This window comes from Callospermophilus lateralis, chromosome X (genome assembly GCF_048772815.1).
Source record: "Callospermophilus lateralis isolate mCalLat2 chromosome X, mCalLat2.hap1, whole genome shotgun sequence".
In the NCBI taxonomy this organism is placed as follows: domain Eukaryota; kingdom Metazoa; phylum Chordata; class Mammalia; order Rodentia; family Sciuridae; genus Callospermophilus; species Callospermophilus lateralis.
In genome coordinates this window covers 7,121,374-7,141,943 of record NC_135325.1, presented here as the reverse complement: position 1 = coordinate 7,141,943, position 20,570 = coordinate 7,121,374, and the positions used below count along the sequence as shown (strand labels likewise).

The 20,570-nt window shown below is 39.6% G+C and overlaps 1 protein-coding gene across 1 annotated transcript in view; it reads right to left on the bottom strand.

Annotated features, from left to right (window-relative positions):
- The window catches only part of Cdkl5 (cyclin dependent kinase like 5), a 173,085-nt gene extending 153,885 nt beyond the window's left edge, over nt 1-19,200 (bottom strand). Inside the window, exon 1 of the mRNA XM_077107154.1 lies at nt 19,130-19,200. The gene's annotated coding sequence lies outside the window, so the exon portion shown is untranslated. The remainder of the gene's footprint in view (nt 1-19,129) is intronic.
- Between the last annotated feature and the right edge of the window lie 1,370 nt (nt 19,201-20,570).

The window sequence follows — 20,570 nt, the reverse complement described above, 5'->3', positions numbered from 1 at the left end:
GAATCCACAAGATGCAGCATACAAGAGGTCACAAGTGATCTCAGCAAAAACAATGTAAGTGATGATGGAGGTGGGAAGCCAGAGAGCAACAGCTGAAATGAATGAGAAATGGATATGCTATGTATAGACCACTCTTTTCAGAAGTTTAGATGTGCTGGATGTGGTGGCACACACCTTTAATCCCAGCAATTAGGGAAACTGAGGTAGGAGGATTGCAATTTGGAGGCCAGCCTCAGCAATTTAGCCAGAGTCTCAGGAACTCAGTAAGACCCTATCATAAAATTTAAAAAAATTTAAAAAGAACTGGGGATGTAGCTCATTGGTAAAGTGCCCCTGGCTTCAATCCCTATTATCAAGAGGGGAAAAAAAAAAAGTTAAAATGAAGAGGGGAGAGAGTTAGCTAGCTAGGAAAGAAGTGGATGGTTCGTTCAGGAAAGGTTTTTTGTTTCTCTTTTTTTGTAGTACTGGAGATTGAACCAGGGGCACTCCATTGCTGAGCTACATCCCAGCCCTTTTTATTTTCTGAGACAGGGTCTTGCTAAAGCTAAATTTTGAGGCTGGCCTTGAACTTGCAATCCTCCTGCCTCAGCTTCCTGAGTCACTGGGATTACAGGCCTGTGCCACAGCATCCGGCCCAGGGAAGGTTTTCTAGCATGAGAACCTCAGGGATAAGATAATAGAGTCAAAAGTGAAACTGTAGGGCTGGGGTTGTGGCTCAGCAGTACAGCGCTCACATAGCACATGCGAGGTGATGGGTTCGATCCTCACCTCCACATAAAAATCAATAAATAAAGCTTTTTAAAAAAAAAAAATGAAATTGTATAAGGATGAGTAAGGTGATTCAACCTCAGCACTGCTAACATTTGGGCCTAGGTCATTTTCTTGTTGTGGATAGTCGTCTTGTATAACACAGGACATCTGCTGGCCTCTACCCTCAAGATGTGCCAATCCTCCTCCCCACTGAGAATCACTAGGAACAGGATGAGAAGAAGGGGAATCACTGATAGAAAAAGACTGTAAAAATAATGGCACTGAAGCTGAGGGCCCCCAGCAAGGCACTGGCCTCCAACAGCACGGAGTATCAAAAAGTATCTCTGAGATGGGAGAGGGCTACTTTGGGGTGGGAAGAGATGACAAATTTGTAATTGGTGCCTGAAGAAAACCAGCCACAAGGTTCAAAGTTCTCAGCAGTGTGGAAGCAAGATCTGTGCTAAGTATGAGTGGTGATGATTTAATGGCAGCTTTGAAATAGTGGTGAGAATACGCAACAACAGGGGGAAACTGTTGCTGGCAGGACACAACAGGGGAGACCAACTGCTACAGTTTGAATGTCCCCTTCAAAACTTATGTTGAAATTTAATTGCCATTGTAACAATTATTAAGAAGCAGGACCCTTAAGAGTTGATTAAATCATGAGGGTTCTACCCTACTAAAAGAATGAATGCCACTACTGAGGGAGGGAATGGGTTGCTCATAAAAAAGGATGAGTTTGGCCTGAATTCCTCTCTTGGTATAGCAGATGCTTTCTCGCCCTTCCACCATCGGGTAACATGGCACTACAGTCCTTGTCAGACGCTGGTGCGGTGTTCTCAAATATCCCAGCCTCCAGAACCATGAGCCAAATAAACTTCTATGTCTTATAACTTACCCAATCTGCAATATTCTGTTACAGCAGCAGAAAATGGGCTGAGATACTAATAGAGGTTGGAAACCACAATATTCTCTTCTCACTAAGAAAGTTAAAATTCACCTTCCCACAGAAATCGCCTCCTATATGCCAACTAGTCCCAACAAGCTCTCAAGTCTATACAAATTTCAACTGCATAACAGAAAGAAAAGGCTTCTGAGTGTTACCTGGGAAACTAATCCACTTTTTTAATAACATAGTTTCTACTGAATAATGTGAACTGTGTTCTACACAATCAACACCTAAATGAACGTTTGATAAATAACCTGTTCAAGATAGAGGATGCCTGTGGTTGTAACTACTTCCTTGTTCCTAACTGGTTGAACTACTTCCCAGCTAACAGTCAAGAAGAAAACTAGAACAAAAAGGAGTGGGGTAAAGACCAGATGTGTATTACATGAGATTCTTCACAGGACAAAGACCAGCTCACTTCTGCCCTCTGCACCAAAGACTGCAAACTATGATGTTTATAAAAGCAGGAAATTAGAGAAATTGCCTCAAGTCTGTACTTGGGAAAAAGTTGCAAGTGAACCACCAGCAAAAAGCCAAGTAACAAAGAGCTGTCCTTGGGTGAAAAAGAAAAAAAAAAATCTATATACACCAGCCCAGGGCTGTGCCTACAAAGAATGATCAAAGCAGAAGGGAAAAACCAAATCTTTGCTGTACACACATGTAGAGTCCAAATTCACACTACTCTCAGGGTGCCAGAGACCCATCTGACAATTGGCCAAAAATTCTCTAGTAGAGAAGCAATGAGTCCCATCAGAGATAAATGCAAAACCACAGAAAGGAGCATCCCACAACCCAGGCATTGGCAAACAATACCCAAGATGTCAAATACTCCAAACCACAGAAAGAAATAAGTAAAAACGTCAGAGCAAAAGAGGAAAAGATAAGGGGGAGATTTCATTCCTCAAGAGTTAGTTTAAGAAAATAATTCAAAGGTTACTTAAATATAGCTGTATTTTTAAATGATCAAAGAAAATCCCTTATGAAAAAAAGAGATTTAAAAGAAAAGAAATTCTTGAATTTGAAAATACAAATGTTTTTAATAAAACCAATAAGTGGATTAACAAATAGATTAGATACAGCTAAAGAGGAAATTAGTGACTTATAAAATACATGTCAAAAAGAGGCAAAAATGTAAATATTAAAGAACATTTAAGCAATATGGAGCACACAATGAAACTCCAACATCTAAAGAATGGTTCCAGAAATGGAAAATGAGGAAGAAACAATATTTTCAAAAATAATGGAAGATTTTTCCCACAAATAAAGACATCAGGAATCCTCAAACAGATGGAATACACCGAATAAAAGCAGGATGAAAATCCATATTTAGAAATACTGCAAAGAAACTGCAGAACAAAAAAATCTCAAAAGGTAGCCCAACAGAAAAGATAATAACCTACCTACAAAGAAATTACAACTGAACTACAGGCATCTCATTGACAAACAAGACCTATCAAAACACAAGAGAGTAATGCCATCAAAGTGCAAAGGGCAAGCCGGCTGTGGTGACACACACCTGTAATTCCAGAGACTCTGAAAACTGAGGTAGGAGGATCGCGAATTCGAGGCAAGTCTGGGCAACTTGGCAAGACCCTCTCTCAAAATAAAAAGGATAGGATGTAGCTCATGGGTTAAGTGCCCCTGGGTTTGATCCCTTGTACCCTCCCCCCCCCCAAAAAAAATGTGCAGGGGGAAAATAATTGTCAATCCAAAATTCTGTACCCAAGTTCAACAATCATTATAGAGTAAAAATGAAGTAAAGATACTTTCAAAAATACCAAATCCAGGGCTAGGGTTGTGGCTCAGCAATAGAGTACTCTCCTAGAATGTGCGAGGCCCTGGGTTTGATCCTCAACACCACATAAAAATAAATAAATAAAATAAAGGTATTGTGTCCAACTACAGCTAAAAAATAAGTTTAAAAAAAAAAATACCAAATCCAGGGGCTGGAGTTGTGGCTCAGTGGGAGAGCACTTGCCTGTCATGTGTGAGGCCCTGGGTTCGATCCTCAGCACCACATATAAATAAATAATATAAAATAAAAAATACCAAATCCAAGTTTACTATTAACAGGATCTTACTGTAAGAACTACTCAAGAACATTCTTTATACAGAAGGAAACTGGCTGGGCGTGCTCATACCTGTGATCCCAGCAGCCTGGGCGGCTGAGACAGGAAAATTGCAGTTCAAAGCCAACCTTAGCAACTGTGAGGTGCTCAAGAACTCAGTGAAACCCTGTCCCTAAATAAAATACAAAAATAGGGCTGGAGGGGCTGGGGTTGTGGCTCAGTGGTAGAGTGCTCACCTAACATGCATGGGGCACTGTGTTTGATCCTCAGAACCACATACATATAAAAAATAAAAATATCATCCACCAAAAAATAAAAAATAATAGGGCTGGGGATGTGGCTCAGTGGTAGAGTGCCCAAGTTCAATCCCCAGTACAAAAAAAAATTAAAAAGAAGGAAACTGAACCAAGAAGAAATAGGGTAAATGAAGTATGATACAAGTTGGTGAATAATTATTTACTATTTTTATAGGCTTAAGGTGGCTTAAACAAGAAAAAACTAATACATAAATAATATAAACACAGAAGAGGAGATAAGGATTAAGCTTGGTTTTATTTAAGAGAACAGGAATAATAATTAAGTTTAGACTTAAGTAAATGAACATGGTAAAACTTTAGGAATGACCACATTTCTGGCTTATATACCCTGAAATAAAGAGAGTTGGAAGAAGCATACCTGCCCCCCCTCCCAATGACAAAAGAGCTGGGCTAATTTCAAATTCAGGACTCTCTTTGAACCCAACACAGAACAACCAGTTGGTTCAAAAAGGAGACTGCCTGCCTAGAGACAGGCAACAACTGCGTACTTACCTGGAATAGACTGCAACTGGACACCAAAAAGAGGAATTCAGGTAGAATAGTAGGCAAAGTGGTAAAAGCCCAAAGTGTCTTGCTGGAAGGACAGTGTGAAACCACTGGGGGTCGCAGAAATTGGGGAGACCCCAACCCTCTGCAGGATCTTCCTCCACCAGCCCCAGCCCCACCCCCCTCCCCAGACACTCACTGAGAAAACAGCCCTGAGGAGTGACCATTGTGATGCAGTCTTATGATGTAACTTGTGACATAGCAGCCAGGCCTGAGGGCCAAGACTTGCCCAGATCCTTTCCACTATTATCTGTGAAAGGAAAGACAAAGATACTTCTACCCTTAAGACACTGGTTAAAGTTCACAGCTGGGGTGGGGAGGGACAGGATTCCACACTGAGCCCTCCTCAAGAGCCAGGGGAGTGGCAGGACTCGGGGACTCAGGTCCAAACCCAAGGCTTAAAGGAAACAACAGAGACCACATCCCACTACTCCTTCCCACCTCCAAGCTAACACTTTCAGGAACAATAACAGCAAAACACTATTTGAAGAGAGATGAGAGAAAAACAAAAGTATGTTGAAAAACAACAACAACTAAGGCACAGTTCAAAGGGGAAGATCTGAAATTCAGAATGGAAGCCATTCAGATAAACCAACTAACACTGAAATCACAAAGTACTTCTTTTCTTTATTTTTTAATTTTTTTAGATGTTGATGAACCTATATTTTATTAGTTTATTTATATGCAGTGCTGAGAATCGAACTCAGTGCCTCACACATGCTAGGCAAATGCTCTACCACTGAGCCCCAGCCCAGTAATCACAAAGTATTTTTAAGAGAATTTGAGGCTGGCAGTACACTGAGGGTAAGTGTAGGAGCAAAATTCAAACGCAGCCCTACTCTTAACAAGACTAACTCAGATCCCAGCACTAAAGGCCCCACAGGGGGGAAAAAAAGTACTATGTACCTCCGCCTCTAGCATTTACACAATGCCAGCCTTTTAAACAAGAATGAAAAAAAAAAAAAAAAAACCCACAAGGCATGCCAGGCATAGGATGCAAGCTTATAATCCCAGCAACTCAGGAAGCTGAGGCAGGAGGATCACAAGTTGGAGGCTAGCCTGGGCAACTTGGCAAGGCCCTGTCTCAAAATAAAAAATAAGCTGGGTACAGTGACACATACCTGTAACCCCAACCACTCTGGAAGCTGAAGCAGGAAAATCACAAGTTTGAGGCCAACTTACTAAGGCCTAAGCAACTTAGCAATAAAAAGGACTGGGGAGAGCCAGGCACAGTGGCACATGCCTATAATCCCAGCAGTTTGGGAGGCTGAGGCAGGAGGATCAAGTTCAAAGCCAGCCTCAGCAAAAGCAAGGCGCTAAGCAACTCAGTGAGACCCTGTCTCTAAATAAAAAACAAAATAGGGCTGGGGATGTGGCTCAGTGGTCAAGTGCCCCTGAGTTCAATCCTAGTACCAAAAAAAAAGGGCTGAGGATATAGCTTAGTGGCGGAGCATTCTTGCATCCAATCCCAATTACCAAAAATAAAAAATAAATCACAAGGCATAAGGAGGCAAAGAAAAACCTCCCAGAAAAGACAAAGAACTAATTAGAATGAGATACAAAGAGGTGTTAGAAATATCTAAAATGAAATTAAAATTATTGTTAAGTAATACGTTGAAAGCTCTAACCCAAAAGGAGAACAACATGTAAAATGAGATGGGTAATTTCAGCAGAGAAATGGAAACTGTGAGAAGAAATAAAATGACACTGTTAAAAATGGAAAACACGGACAAAGAAAGCCTCCAACGGGATCATCGGTAGGCTCAATTCAGCCAAGGAAAGAATCAGTGAACTTGACGGTGGGCCTTATCAATTATCCCAATCAAAACACAGACAGAAAATAGTGGGGGGAAAGAAACCCAGAACATTCAAAGTCTGTGGGACGATATCTTGCGTTCTAATATACTGTAATTAGGATTACAGAATGAATAAAAAGATAGAAGAAATACTTGGAGAGATAATGGCTGAAAATATACTCAAATTATGTGGACCCAGACTGTGGTTGTGGCTCAGTGATAAAATGCTTGTCTAGCATGTGTGAGGTACTGGGTTTGATCCCTGGCACCACATAAAAATAAATGAAAAAATAAATAAAATGGAGGTATTATGTCCATCTACAACTAAAAAACATATATATTAAAGAAATTATGTGGACCCTCTAACCCACAAATCCTAAAAAAAAAAAAAAAGATAAATATCAAAATTTTACGGTTTTTAAAATGTCATTTTCTTTCTTTCTTATTTTTGCATTGCCACCATCACTTAGTTAACACTTGGGACTGAATTCCCTTGAATGATCTTACCCTTGCCACTCCTTCAAAACCAAATTCCTCTGTCAACAGGATCACCAGATCATCAATTCAACTACAGTGACTGCTACCTTACAGTACTCTCTTCTGTCCATAACCCTCCTCTAAGATCACAAGCCTGTATGCCAGCTGTGAGAGACACTGGGGATGCAAGGTTTTGGGGAAAGTGGGATCTATAATGTGAAAACTTATCAAAATGTAGGGAGGAAGGCTGGAGCTATAGCTCAGTTGGTAGAGTGCTGGGTTCAATCCCGGCACCACAAAAAAATAAAAATTAAAAAAAAAAATGTAGGGAGGATATTTTAAAACACTGTGCAGCTCAAAATAACAAAAGTCTGCTATCACATGCTAAAAAACCCTCCATCTAAATAACCAGCTAATTATTGTATGACAGATTCTTTGGGGAAATTATTGTATCCTGTGAGGGTCTAAAACCACTTTCCCAGTCCAAGGGACATAACTGATCATACAGGGGTGTGTGAAACCACATGGTAAATAAGCAACATATTTGCAGGATGTCGGTTTTGCTTAATGGTAAGTACCATACAATGCAGATACACACACACACACACACACACACACACACACACACACAGACTTATTATGGAATAAAACTCAGCATTTCAGTGAACTTGTACAATAAATCAAGAAAAAACTCAAAAGAAATGTCACTCTGTCAACTTTGGTTTCCCCTTCACCTGCCATATTGTAAATGTTGACAGAAAAGTTTCTGGAGCCCTATAGGGAGCCGTTAGCGCCTCCTCATATACAAATGTGCATCCAATTATAATGCAGTTATATCTTAAACAGGTGACTAGATGCAGGACAGGCATGTCTACAGGGTGAGTGAAAAGGTAGGTCCACTAGATAGATACCTGATAGAAGAGAAGCCACTCAACAAGGAAGAAGGTACTGGCAGGAGGAGATGTGTTGGGGTGGGGCAGAAAATAGGCACCCTTCACAAGATAAATGTTTCTTTACCATTTCCAAGGTGCCACATGCTGAGGCTATAATAATCAACACTCCATGACACCAGGAAGCTTAGAGCAGAAGACAAATACCATCTGCTTAGCCATTTCTCCTATGATCCACCCCTATTTAAATTTCCTCATTTTTAGATGTTATTTCATATTATCTCTGGTGGAAAAAAAAATGGACAGAATAAGAGTCATAAAGAAAGAAAATCAAGATCCTGGGACATAACTGGAGTACAAGCATCAAAGCAAAGCATGTAATACATAAATCCATGTTATTTCTTGCATTTCTCCCAGCTTTATATGCCCATTCTTAGATTCATGCCCTAAATAAACCCTCTACCTGAAACCCTCTTCTCTCCATCTCACATTCTGAGCCTCTCTTAAGACTCTTCACTCAAAAATCATCGCCTTTCCCTCTCTTCTTACATCTGCATTAAGTCTGCCTTCTCTGGGCCTAGGATACCAGCGCCTTATTTCCATTTAAACATGCATATCACCTGGTATTTAGTCATTGTTTTTGACCTCTTCTACTGGTTTACAAACTCCTTAAAAACAGAACATCACAGTCTTTTCACCCCCAACACCATGATTCTGACATCCTTTCAGTTGCCTGAACAATTAATATAGACACCATGATACCTAAATCATTACCCTAGCATAAGGACAGCCAAAGAAAGACAAGGGTAACTTCCTTTACCAACCCTACACATACAGGGACACACTCAAAACCATACCCCTAAACCAAGGGCAGTAGCTCTGGATGTTAGGAAAAACACTAAAATCTGAAATGAGCCAACTCTTTTATCTTTACATGCCCAGCCCCTCCTCAACCCACTTTTTTTTACAGAGGCTTACTAAATTGCCCTGGCTGTCCTAGAACTTGTGAGATTCTCCTGCCTCAGCCTTCTGAGTACCTGGAATTACAGGCATGCACCAGGAGGCAACTCTTTCAAAATAAATGTCCTGGGCTGGATAGAAAGTGAAAAAATTTAATGACCCAAACAAACCCATCTGCAAACTCTTCAAGTTAACAGTACCAGGAAAAAAAAAAAAAAAAAAAAGAATAAGAATAAAAGATTAACCTCAGATACTCAGGAGGCTGAGGCAGGAGGATCACAAGTTTGGGGCCAGCCTGGGCAGCTTAGCAAGACCCTGTTTCAAAATAAACAAGAAAATTTAAGGGGCTGGCGACACAACCCAATGATACAGCACATCTGGGTTCAATCCCCAGTAGTGCAAAAAATAAAAACAAAAATAAATACTGAGCAGTATAAAATAGTCACAACAGCCTAAGAGCTATGGCAAATGCATCAAAATGTCAATTTCAAAGTAAATATTTGAAGGAGGTGATGCTTCTTTGCATCCATGGAGGGGGAAATGAGCAACAGTGCTCTGTATAGGCGCAAAGTAACAACTTTACACCAAAGAAGACCTGAAAGAATGCTCAATCATGGGCTGGGGCTGTAGCTCAGTGGCAGAGAGCTTGCCTAGCATGCATAAAGCACTGGGTTTGATCCTCAGCACCACATAAAAATAAACAAATAAAATAAAGGCATTCTGTCCATCTACAACTACGAAAAAAATCAGAAAAAAACAAGACTGATCAATCATGAAGGCAAACAAAAATTTAGCATGGCTGATGCTTTTTTTAAAAGAATTGAATGTATAGGGTCACTTACTATAGGAGAAACAAATCAGGATACACAAAATAATACCTTTACAGCACTTTCCTATATATAAGCTTGCTTGAACATAAAAAGTCTGACAGACTGAATATAATATACAGTTTAATATAAAAAGACAAAGATCACAGAAAATGAACCAGATTTGAAAATGGTATTCTTGCAGAAGTTTGATGCTCTTAAGCAATATTAACAAAATTATCTAAAAACCTGTAGGTGCTCAAATGTTATTTCATAAAATATGAAATAGCACAAATGCTAAAAAGGATTAAACTAGATACAAAGCATTGTATGTGGAAAGTTAAAACAATAAAGCAAATTTAATGTTGATATTCAATGAAACATTTCATTAAAACATTAAATATCTTTAGCAGATTAAAGGTGGGGGGACATAAGCAAAGAGTTTTAAGTTTAAATATGGAAGTCAGCTAAAACTGTTTAAAAAATTTTTAAATTCAGTTATAAATAGAAATGACATTCCTATATAAGGTTAACAGAATGGTGAAGGATAAAAGAAATCTTTAGAAAATTAAAGGTAATTTCTATAACAAAAATGAAAAGAATATCACAGATGACAATCAATCAAGGAACATTTGCAAAATTTTAATGAGATGAGGGAAGAATATTTCACCTTGCAGAGATTATGACCTTTTTGGCAAATTATTAAAATTCCATTGAGCTTTTTGTAGCATTTCAATTCATGTCACATCCTGTTTAAAACCTTCACTAGTTTATCTAAAGACTAGGGGCACGTTTAAAAATCTAGCAGATGGCCTATGAAGCCTTTTCAAGGCCTGGTCCCTGTCTACTTCTGCTTCATAGCCTGCTTCCCTACTTACCAGTCATTTTGGACTTCTGGTTCTTGAAAAAGTTCTGAGCCAGGCATGGTAGTGCTTGCCTACAATCCCAGCAACTTTACTCAGGAGGCTGAGGCAAGGAGGATCACAAGTTCAAAGCTAGTCTCAGCAGTTTAGTGAGACCTTCAGCAACTTACTGAGACCCTGTCTCAAAATAAAAAATAAAAAGGACTGGGGATGTAGCTCAGTGGTAAAGCACCCCAGGGTTAAATCCTCAGTACAAAAAATAAAAATAATAAAATAAAAAATAAAAAGTTCAGGCTGGGGTTGTGGCTCAGTGGTACAGCGCTTGCCTAGCGCGTGTGAGGCCCTGGGTTTGATCCTCAGCATCACATAAAAATAAATAAAATAAAGGTACTGTGTCCAACTACAACTAAAAAAAAATAAACATTAAAATAAATTAAAAAATAAAATGTTCGGGCTGGGGATGTGGCTCAAGCGGTAGCGCGCTCGCCTGGCATGTGTGTGGCCCGGGTTCGATCCTCAGCACCACATACAAACAAAGATGTTGTGTCCGCCAAAAAATGAAAAATAAATATTAAAAAAATTCTCTCTCTCTCTCCCTCTTTCTCACTCTCTCTCACTCTTTAAAAAAATAAATAAATAAAATAAAATGTTCTATTTTTCTAAAGCTTCTTTCTCTCACCTTGCCTCAGGGCATTTATATCTTTGTCTGGAAAAACGCATTTCCCCAACTAGACCAGTCCTTCTTATCCTTCAGGTTATTTAAATGTTAGTTTCTCAGGGATGGCTTTCTGAACACCTCTGTAAGGATGAATTCTCCACCCTGACCATTAAATACTCACATAGTGCTCTACTTTTCATCTGCCTTCATCTCTCAAGACTACAGTAAATTCTTTGAAGGCAAGGCAGGGTCTACTTTTTTTTTTTTTTTTTAATCACTTGATGCAACCTCTAGCTCAGTCTGACAGAGATTAGGTCCTCATTAAGTATTTGTTAAATGAATGAAGGTCATATCCTCAGGTTGTAATGCAGGTTATTTTGAAAAGAAGTAATTGATGAAGTATGAAATACCAATTTGCACAAAATTAGCTTTAATCTACCTCAACTATTTTCAACAAATGCATTTAAGATTAGACTTTTTTGTCCAAGGCACATTATTCAACTTGAATTTAGTGTTGCTATTAGTAATAATAATTACTAGAAATTGAAGTTACTATGTCCCACAAATGGCCTAACAGACCAGAGTGAGGTGTGTGGATAAATTGTAGGATATGTTACATGGAACCAGCTCTGGTAATCTCTGAAGTGTTCTTATTAGGAGACTAGTTTCTACATTTGGACAGTGTCAGGGTCATTTTAAAAATCCAAGTCAGCAAGTTATTCTTTAACTATTACTTATCACCATTTTTTATCTGCCATATCTTCCTCATGAAAGAGAGTTTAGTCTGATTACCATAAAATAACCTCATACGGCTAAGAACCTAATGTTTAGGCATAATACGAAATCTAAAACTAAGATCTAAAATTGCAACCTACCTAAAATAACTTAAGGCAATCTTTAAAAATAAATGTATTTGTCCATACATCTTATTAACTTCCAGAAATTAAAGTTGTTCTTACTATCAAAACCACTATCTCCCTCTAAATTAAAAAAAAAAAAAAATTTGTTAGAAAGCACTTCATGTTACTATTTCATATTAGACTTTCTTCTTACAAAGGATACAAAAATAACAAAAAGAATCATACAGCCATAGCTGTTAAACAGTTAAAAAAAAAAAAAGCCCAGATATGATTGAATTGACATTAAACTATTAATATCAGGCCAGTCTGTGTGTCTAATCTGTTATTAAAAATCCAGACACAACCTATCACACAGAGTTATTGATTTATCTGCCTGGCACTTTTAAGGGTCACTTTCCAGAGAGAACTGTTCATCTAAAAGCAATGAAAAAACATTTCCAAAAACACTTCCAACCAAATCTTTGCATTCCTCTATAATGTGTACCCCAAAAAATAACATCCCTAAGCTTTCCTATGAGTAGTGACCATCTACACAAGCAATGTGCTGTGCAGAGAACACCACCTCAGAAAGTGACAGAGATAAACCTGTGCTGCACAATTGTATCATACTCTACATCCCCAAGTTGGTTTGCTCCCCAACCCACCCTAGAAGGTAACTAAAAAAAAAAAAAATGATGCAAGCAGGAAAGTCAGTTCTAAATCCCACCACAACCCAGCCTGAAGCAACGCAGGAAGCAGAGAATGTGTTTGAATACCTGAATCTGATGAAGCCTTCTCTCTAGCATGCACAGCAGACATGGATATGTCAAGGGAGATTGGAGCCCAAATAACAAAATGCACAATGTCAATGACTTAAAAATCTAGAAAACTAATCATTTTGTACAAAGTCTTAAATGGAAAGTGATTTTTTTCTTGCACAATAATTACATTCTTTTACCTTGATTTCTTTTCACTACATTCCCAACACATTGTTAATACTGTTGTTATTTTATTTGCCCATTTTATTTTTTTTTAAATATTTATTTTTTAGTTGTAGATGGACACAATACCTTTATTTTATTTATTTATTTTTATGTGGTGCTGAGGATCGAACCCAGGGCCTCACATGTTCTAGGCGAGCGCTCTACCGCTGAGCCACAACCTCAGCCTCATATTTGCCCATTTTAAAAAAGAATAATCCAAAATACAATTGAAACCATGAGTATAAGGCAATTTATACCATTTATAGAATGGTCCTTTATATTCTGCTATGTATTATATTTAGGCAAAAACCTGAAAACTCTAAAAATGATAATATATATAAGAAACTTTATTTTATTTTGGAGGTGCTGGTGATCAAATCCAGGGTTTCTTACACATGCTAAACAAAAGTTCTACCACTGAGCTACATCCCCAGCCCAAGGAGATGTTTTTTAAAGATACCTTTTAAGATCTGCATCTTTGTTTTATCAGCGTCTGATGATTAAAGGATCTAGGTGAAGCAAGTAAGGCTGCAAAAAATTCATGTTAGCAGGAGAGATTGGGGTTGATGGAAATATTCTAAAACTGGATTGTAGTGATGGTTAGTAATGGTTATATAATTCCATAAATTTATTAAATAATTGGCTAGTACATTTATAATTTACATTTATGGTATGTAAATTACACCTCAATAAAGCTGTTAAAATGCATACTGGGGGCCAAGTTTTAGCTCAGTGTGGAGCACTTGCCTAGCAAGTATGAGGCACTGGGTTCAATCCTCAGCACCATATATAAATAAATAATTAAAATAAAGTCCATAAACAACTTTAAAAAAAAAGTGACAAATGATTTTCTTTTTTTTTTTTTTTTTTAGAGAGAGTGGAGGGAGGGAGAGAGAGAGAGAGAGAGAGAGAGAGAGAGAGAGAGAGAGAGAATTTTTAATATTTATTTTTTTTAGTTTTCGGCAGACATAACATCTTTGTTTGTATGTGGTGCTGAGGATCGAACCCCGGCCGCACGCATGCCAGGCGAGCACTCTACCGCTTGAGCCACATCCCCAGCCCCACAAATGATTTTCATTACAGAAAATGATGTTAAGTCCTTTTTCCTTCCTAACATGGACCTCTAAGAATTCTTTTAGGAGAAGCAACTATTCATCTCTCTTAATGATGGGCTTATTAAAAAAAAAAAAAAAAAAAATCACAAAGCTTTAAGTAGCACAAAATTCTACTTTTTTTTGAGAGAGAGAGTATTGAGGATTAAACCCAGAGCCTTGTACATGCTTCACAACTCTTCTACCACTAAGCTACACCCCAGCCCCAAAAATTATACTTTCAAATAGAAAATTTTTCATCAGAATCCAACCTCCATGTATTAAGAAACAACAATAAGCAAGATATCTCTGCAGACTTCACCTTTATATTTGGTTTTACTGAAGTCATTATAATTACAGAACAGATGCCCACCTGCGCATTGTAATGACTGCCATTTTACTTCAAGAGTACATCTAAACCACAAAATTGAATTCAAGGACTAACTTCATAGTCTTTATTAGTGTAACAAATTAAATCAAAGACGGTCAAAAGTTGTAATGGAACATGCAGAAACATGAAATATCAAATGGTTAATTAGAAACAGTTACCTCATTTGGAGCATAAATGATTACATACAACCTTCATTTATTTAAAAAAAAAAGAACAGAACCAATCACTCTGTGTTAGGAAAGTCTGCACTTCTAGTTGTCCTATCCAGCAGTCCTGATAGATCTGAGTCCAGCTTCCCAAGTCCCTAAAGGTCAAGAAGTCAATGTAGCTCATCAAATCCAGGAACCATGTTGATACCTTAAGTACCTCCCCAGCAATGATGAACTCAAAACATGCTTGGGCAATCAGATTCCTTAAGAGAAGCAAAACACATGGTTTTAAAGAGCACAGCTTCAAGTCAGACTGGTTTGGAAAGCAATTTTGCCCCTTTTGGTGACTAGCTGGCTAATCTGTGCAAATAGTTTCTCTGAGCCCATTTGACATGTATGTGGAAAATAAGAAAAACACCTACTCATAGAGATTCTTTAAGAACAAACATTCATACGTTCATGCAAATAAATAATTTGCCACAGTACCTGATATTGAATAAAGCTCAAAAAATATAAGAATTATAGAAGAATCCAAAAGAGACTACACCCAAACTTGACTCTGATTAGAACTATCTCAAACACAAATGTTTCTAAGAGCTTAATTCAAAATGTTGACAATTTCAAAGACCAGAATGGGCCACATCCTTTTAATCTAAAAAAATAATTTTCTGTTAATTTCCAAATTTGAAATGTTTAAATGTTATCCACCTCTTTATGTAGAAGGCCCTGACCCTCAGCTTTCACATCCACCAAAAGAACTGCCCCCAAGTTCATATCTCAGGATGAAGATGAACAAACTTGAATGAGAAATTAGGACAGATCTTGGAGTAATTCCGTCATCTATGCACTGCTCTATATAGACGAAACATTCTGAAAACTCTATAAAATTAAGATACAAACACTAAAATCAGGGCTGGGGATGTGGCTCAAGCGGTAGCGCGCTCGCCTGGCATGCGTGCAGCCCGGGTTCGATCCTCAGCACCACATACAAACAAAGATGTTGTGTCCGCCGATAACTAAAAAAAAATAAATAAATACTAAAAAAAAATTCTCTCTCTCCCTCCCTCTCCTCTCTCTTTTAAAAAAAAAATTAAAAATAAAAAAACCCTGCCTCAGAATTTATTTAAAAAAAAAAACACTAAAATCATTTATCACCAACAAAAGATTTCTAATCTTGAGCTTAAGATTGAAAGCAGGGGCTGGGGATGTGGCTCAAGCAGTAGCGCGCTCGCCTGCCATGCGTGCGGTCCGGGTTCAATCCTCAGCACCACATACAAACAGAGATGTTGTGTCCGCCAAAAACTAAAAAATAAACATTTAAAAAAAAAAAAGATTGAAAGCAGAATGGAAAAGCCCAGAACAGAAAGTTTAAATAAAGAGAATCTTCCCCCATCCCTATGGGGGAACAAATTCAGGGTCATGTGCTCCACCACTGAACTACATCCCCAATCCTAAATGTAGTCTTTTGATTGCATTATTTTCCTAAGATGAAATATGTGATCCAACTGTCACCATCATCAAATGATAAAGAACTTTTGAGATTTTAGCTCTTCTTCTACTAATAAATTTGATGTTATCAAAACAAAAACTTTAAAATCTAAAATTAATTCTGAATAAACAGGCTTTTCCACTCAGAAAGCAACTGAATACTTCAAATTTTGCTATTTTTGTATCAAAGTTAAGGGTTATATAAAAGACTTCCCTAACATTTTGGATCCAAGCACATGGATTCATTTATTTTTAAATGCCTTGTGTCGTTTGACATCAATTCAATGTATGAAAAAGTCGTATCTACACATAACTACCAAAAATAAAGTTCTATATTAGCACACCTTCTAATACCTAGGAGAAATAAAAAGATAACCACCAAAGTTATCAAAATGGAAGGGGGAAGAAAGGCAAAATTTTAACAAGACGTGCTGAAGAAAACTTATTATCTGCTCACTTCTTTACAAACTTCCTACAATTTCTCAGATATAGATGAATTTTCTATTACAAAGTAAATTGAAACATAAATCATAATGAAAGGTTAGCTTTCTGCAAGAGAAGCCACTGTCATTCCCAACAATGCAACTATTGTTGAGTCTCTCATAGATTCTGGGTGACAGTGGTGTTCTGGCCTGAGGGATAAAAAGCTACTTAAAGGAATTTCTCCACCTCTGTATTTTGGTTTGTAATGTAAAGACTACTGCACCTTCAAAATAGAAATACCATGTAAAATCTGGTTCTCATTAAATGAAGTTGCCTTATCCCCATGCAGCATATTTGGAACAGAATACATCTGATTAGTTCAAATACAACCTTCTATTACTTATCTCTGTGAGATGGCCCTGCAATTTCTTTCAATGGGAACCTTTCCTTTTAAAACCCCAGGGAACACATTAGATGCCACACTCTAATTCAAATAACTCCAATAACATTACAATGAAAACAATGGCAGGTTTAGTTAGGGAACTTTTTTAAAATTAAAAAAAAAAAAATCCAAGGGAGTAAAAAAATCCCTACCACAAGCTCCTAAATCATTAATAAATTTTAAGAGTGAGCAGGGGGGGGGAAAGAGTGAGCAGGGGAGAAAGTAATGTTCTCTGGAGAAAAAAAGCTATTTATAATTTTTTAATATATCAAATTTTGTTTTTTAAAGGAATTAGGCTTAGGAAATATGCTAAATAAACAAAAGTATGACACTACGCTGTTTTTATATATACATATATGTCAAATTAACCGTTGCATTGATTATGTTAAAAAAGCATTTGATACCCTTTATACTTAAGGACGCCCCTCCCCAACTACTCTGAAATGGCAGATTATTTAACACTCTTGAAAAGGTTAACTTTATTTAGTACGTCTCTTTTGGAGTTCCATTATTTAATACAGCCAACCAGAATCTTCCTCCCCCCCCCCCCCCCAATTAGGTTTCCTTGTACTTGTGAAATGCTCAGCATACACAGTGCTGGCAGCTTTAGTTCTACAGCTTCTGTCTTTTGGCTCCTTCCCCCTTCAGCCCCCCCCCCCAAAAAAAAAAAAAAAAAAGATTTCCTTCCCAAATGTTCTCTTCTCTGCATTTGTCAACAGAAACACCCACTGGTGGTGTCAAACTGGTAATACTGCTGCAGGCTTCCTTACTCCGGTTCCAGTGTCAATGCCAAAAATGCTCAAACCCAAAATAGTACTTTTAATAAAGAAATCAAAAGCTAGATGCTTAAATATCATATTCTCGAAAAGAGGCACACCTTTTAAAAATGTATTACTAAGGAACCCAAATCCGGTTGTTAAATAGATTATACTATCCCCATCTAACACTAAACACGAAGGGACAAGTAAATATAGCCTCTCAACATTTTATGAATATTTGAAAACACTTAAAGGAATTAAAAACAATTTACATCTAAATGTTATTCACGTGTAATTCCGAATAGTCCCAGTAAAGATGTCTTTTTTGATACCCTACAGCAAGAAAGGAATAAGCTGGAAACGTTCCAGCAGATGTTACCTAAAATGAGAATCCTATGTTCTATACATATTTATGTCTCTTGTTTCAGTCAAATGCTCTCAAATTAATTTGTGTAAATCTTTTACATTAACTACATAACCATTACATTCAAACAAACCTAATTCAGATGCACGAAAAGAAATTATTCTGTGTCAACAATACTTTCTAAAATCAGCTTAAATTTCAGACAATTAAATTGTTAACAGAATTCTGATCTGTAACTACTTAAATATCGCAGCATCCGTCTAATCTCTCTATAGAGACACTAAGGTCAGGCTTTTCTTATTCAGGCATCTGTGCTCTAACACCCAAGTGAAGCGAAAAACAAAACCCTCAAGGAAGATCTGCCTTTACACTGAAATATGTTCAGGTTATTTTTTACCCCAACGTGGGCACAGAACGTTGTCAATGCTAGAAGGACCTGTTCGTTCGGAGAGACGGCTCCAAACCCCAGGATTCAGTTTCTATGAGGGTCCAAAGGGTATGAAGGTCTGAGAAAGGGCCAATTACTGCTTTTTCCCCATCAGGCCAGTCATGAACTTCATACCAACGCCTGAAACTTGTTCGGGGAAGGTTGCGTGAGCCGCAGGTCTGACAGCAGATCAGTCGCCCACCCTCGCGGGCAACCAAGGTCAGAAGGGCCGGGGCCGCAACTCGCAGCCCCCGGCGGGTCCCGGGCTCTATCGGAACTTGGGTGAAGGACTGTAGCTCTCAGGCACCAGCTCAGCGCCGACAGAAAGGGGCTTCACACGACGCAAGCCCCGGGGAGCTCGCGCCGCGGGGGCGGCGGGGCGGGGACGCTGCAGACCCGCAGTCGACGGGAGTCCCGCGGGGCGGCCTCGACCCGCCGCCCCTCTTTCACACCTCCCCATACCTCAAATGCAGACCAAGCCCCTCCGGGAAAGCCCTTCCAGAAGCTCGAGGAGAAGCCACTCCAGGTTGGGACACCCTCGCCGCGTCGCCCCATTCTAGAGGGACTGGTGCCGCCGCCCCTTCTCTTGCCTGCCCGAGGGGACCGGGTGGGTCCCTTCTCGAGAAAGAAGCTGGGTGGACACAGAGTCAGTGGTATTGGAAGAAGAACTAACGGGCGGGCGCGATTACTCACCCCGCTGAGTCCCCACCTCCAGCCGGGGACCCCTCTGCTCCAGAAGCCGCCGTCGACGCTTTACCTTCCCCAGCGGCAGGGACAACTAATCGAAACCTCCGGCCCCGCCCTCTCGCAGAAGAGAACGCGCAGCCTAATTTGCTAACTACCCCGCCCCGGCCTGCCCACTCGGACCTATAGAGAAGCTCCTCATGTCCCGCCTGGTCCCGCCTGGTCCCGCCTCATCCACGCCCACTTCTGGTAGAAGCCAATGCGGAGAGAACGCTCGTCCTCGAGCTCGGGCTCGTGAGCCCCTCCCTCACTGCTCGTTCTCGAACCCCCAAAGTCCAAGAAAGCTGGTTCCTTGTACTAGCCGGCCTGCGCGCGCACGCGCGCGTCGCGCCTCCTCGCGCACCAGGTTTGGTTGCCCCGCCAGGCCCTAGCAACCTGGGCTGGGAGGCTGGGAGGGGCGGGGCCCGAGCTGCGAGCTGTCGCGGGGGGAGGGGCGGGGGGGGGGGAGATCGTGACTGAGAAAGGGGAGGCTGCGGGGGTGGAGTGGGGGGGCGAGGAGGCCCCGGAATCCGCTTGTCACTGCGGAAAAAAAAGGGGAAATCCTGCCTTCAGCGCAGCTATCCTGGCTTGCCTCCCAAGGGACCCGTTCAGCGTGGGGAGGGGGAAGAGACCGGGAAGAGGAGATGAGCACATTTAGGGCGAGAGCCGTAGCACTGCTTTGGAAATAAAGGATGGAAAATGATTTATCTCTGTCGTTGGTTAAAATATCGAAGTATATTGCTGCTGCTGCCTGTTGCAGCTGATCTCTCTCACACACACACGCACACACACACAGAGTCATCCAGCAGACTGCGATCCCCTGGGTGACTAGGAGCAAAGAACTAGCATCCTGAGGATTTCTTTCACAGCTGCTGGGCACACGCAAACGGCTGCTGCAGTAGCAACAGCAGCAACCCACAGCTCTACTTCGGTCCGATGCTCTTCACACATGATTCCCAACTGGCAAGAAAGCAATGAAGTCATCGCCCCTCCAGTAGAAATGTAAAGATCTTAATACCCACCATGGATCAGATTTCCAATGAGGATGAAGAGGTGGTGAAATGGAAGGAGATATGTTTCTAAAGACACTTTTTGAAAATTAAGAAAAAAAATTTAAACATTGCGTGCAAATCTACATAAATCTGTATAATGATTTCCACTTTAAAAGGCAAAGAGGGGAAAAAAAATGTTTTCTGATTTTTAGGAAAGGCACAGAGAAGAGGCAGTGTATGAGGTCCTACCAACCACCACATTAGAAATATCCACTGTTACAATAGGAAATACATATCTTGGATAAAATCCATTAAATCTATTCCTGTCTTGAATCTGGTAAGGATATGTAGCAATACGAGGGACTTGGCCATTCAATGCCAGACCAATACGGTTTTCTTTTTTATAACATGGTGAATAT